The sequence below is a fragment of the Octodon degus genome, unplaced genomic scaffold (assembly GCF_000260255.1).
Source record: "Octodon degus isolate 3935 unplaced genomic scaffold, OctDeg1.0 scaffold00011, whole genome shotgun sequence".
In the NCBI taxonomy this organism is placed as follows: Eukaryota; Metazoa; Chordata; class Mammalia; order Rodentia; family Octodontidae; genus Octodon; species Octodon degus.
The window spans coordinates 13,342,447-13,345,158 of record NW_004524587.1 but is presented as its reverse complement, the minus strand read 5'-3'; the positions used below and the strand labels follow the sequence as shown (position 1 = coordinate 13,345,158).

Genomic DNA, 2,712 nt, shown 5'->3' with positions numbered 1-2,712 from the left:
TTGTGTGTGTGGCCAGCTCAGCCCACCAGGGGGCGGGTCTGGCTGGCATGTGGTGTTGGGGATCGAACCGCGGTCCCTGTGCTTTGCCAAGCTTATTTCAAGTAGGTGCTTTAGACCACTGAGCCATCTCACCAGCCCCTACCCTTGCTTTTTTAAAAAATCTTTTTAAATGTGTATGTATGTGTGTATTTTTGGTGGTAACAGGGATCAAACTCAGGACCTTGTGCTTGCCAGGCAAGCCCTTATTCCACTGAGCTATCTCCCCAGCTTTTTTTCCCCCCGGCCAGCTCATCCCTGAGGCTGCCACGGCATGTGGTGCCAGGGATCCAGCCTTGGTCCTCTGCACCTGCCTAAGCTTGCCTAAAGCAGAAGCTGTAGACCACTGAGCTATCTCTCTCCAGCTTTTTTAATCTTTTAGAAAGAGAAAGATATTTGAGGCTGGGAGGCAGACGCAAGAGCTTGGGAAATTTAGTGACAGCAAAACCCTATCTCCAACCAAGCAGATGGGGATATAGCTTAGTGCCAAGGCCCTTGGTTCAATCTGGAGAGTACTGAAAGAAAAAGGAAAAGAGGAGGAGGAAGAAGAGGAGGAGATCTCAGCTGCTAGTCACTTGGAAGGCTAAGACAAGAGGATCACAAATTCAAGGTCCTTTTGGGCAACTGAGAGACCTTGTTTCATAATAAAGAAGAAAAGAGTATTTTACAAAAAAATCTTGGGGGCCGGGGAGATGGCTAGGTAGAATAAGTGCTTCCCTGGCAAGTGCAAGGGGCTGAATTCAATCCCCGGTTCTAAAAAAAAAAAAAAAAAATCTTTCATTTACGTATTTAATAAAAGCTCTCCTCACTATGCAGCTCAGCCTTGTAGTGATCCTCCTGTCTCAGCCTCTCCGACGCTGAGATTACAGGCATGCACCACCACACTTGGTTTCAGTGGCCAGCATGGCCCATCTGGGGTTCCACCTGCATGGCATGCAGTACCAGGGATTGAACCCTGGTCCTTGTGCTTGCTAGGCAGGTGCTTAGACCGCTGAACTATCTTCCTAGCCCCAAGAATATTAGAAGAATGAAGGAAAAATGTATCAATATAGGTTATAATGCATAATAATATAGTGAATAATAGTAGGCTTGCTGGTCCTCCCAAATTTCCCCTCTAGAAAAATATCTGTTGGCAGATGAGCAATTTAGGGTCAAGTGTCCAGCTTTCCTACCAAGCAACTTCCAATTTTTATTTTTATTTTATTTTATTTTATTTTGCGGAACCAGGGATTGAACTCAGGCCCTTGCGCTTGCCGGGGAAGTGCTTATTCCACTGAGCCATCTCCCTGGCCCTGCAATTTCCAATTTTTAATCATCATATTTTATTTAAAACATTTATATTTTGTTCTGTGACTATAATTAGGTCTTCTGTGTTTTATTTGAAGTTTGAGTCCAAAATTGAAAAAATCCGGGCATGGTGGTACACACTTGTGATTTCAGTGCTCGGGAGGCTGAGGCAGGAGGATCCCCTTGAGTTCAAGGACAGCCTGGGCTACATAGTAAGTTTAAGGCCAGCCTCATGGTGATATTCTCTCTCAAAATACTAAATGAGTGAAGGAATAAATAAATGAAATTGTAAAGCAATGGACAGCATCATGAATTTTTTTTTTTTTTTTTTTTTTTTTTTTTTGCGGAACCAGGGATTGAACTCAGGCCCTTGTGCTTGCCAGGGAAGCACTTATTCCACTGAGCCACCTCTCCAGCCCCAGCATCATGAATTTGTAAATATCATTCATGATTTTTTTTTTTTTTCCAGTAGCCGCGGGCGGCTTGGAGCTGCCCTGATTTACTCGGAAGTGCGGGGAAACAACAGTGGGTTGGGAAGGTCCAGTGTAGTCGCTTTACAACAACAACCCCCCAGTGGGTGCAGCGGGTCCCCTGGTGGCTGCCGAGCTGGGCGCAGGGCTCAGACCCTGGCGGACCGTCAGCCTCGTCCGCTCCCAGCACGGCTCTAGTCCCGGAGCACAAGTGGCACCTTCACCTGCTGTGCCACCTCCTTGCCACTGAGCGCCTCCACAATGGCCAGCGTGGGCTTGAAGCTGGTACCTGGCCCGCGGCGGGGGAGTCCCTGGCCGTCCCTCTCCACGCGGCTCTCACGGTAGCTGTAATGAGTCCCATTCATCACTTTGTCTTTAGCAAGTGGGTGTGATGTAACTTGCTTCCAGAGCCTATTTCATGAGCCAGCAGAGCTGCAGGACCTGCAGGGATGGCGGCGACGAGGCCCTTCCCGCCCTCCTGCTCCCTCGGGACCTCCTTTCCGGCTGGCAACTCCGACCAGTCCTGCGCGCCAAAGGGGAGAACCACCACGTGGTCGTAGGGGCGCTCCTTTTTTGCCTCTTAGAGACTTGTGTCAGGGCAAATGATGACATCACGGCTACACTGTACAGAGTCTTTCCCAGCCAGACCTGTAATGGTGACCTTAATCCCAGCACGGTGCAGACGTCCACGGGGGTGACTGTCTCCATCTCCTCAGCTCTTTTGGCCAGGATGACCAGGGCTCTCTTTGAAGCCATGTTTACGTTGCGCTTTTTTAAAGTCCCGACAACCTAAAGCCGGATGTGCATGCACCGCCCACCCGGTCCTCCTCGTTCATGTTTTTGTACTAAGAGATTGAACCTGTGGCATTTGAGTTACAGTGGGTACCCAGATATACATACATACATACATACATATATA

The 2,712-nt window shown here is 48.6% G+C and overlaps 1 pseudogene across 1 annotated transcript; it reads right to left on the bottom strand.

The window, feature by feature from the left end:
- Positions 1-1,987: 1,987 nt before the first annotated feature.
- LOC101587103 lies at positions 1,988-2,608 on the bottom strand (annotated as a pseudogene). Its single transcript, XR_192370.2, has one exon. The product of XR_192370.2 is annotated as a protein/nucleic acid deglycase DJ-1-like (transcript).
- Between the last annotated feature and the right edge of the window lie 104 nt (positions 2,609-2,712).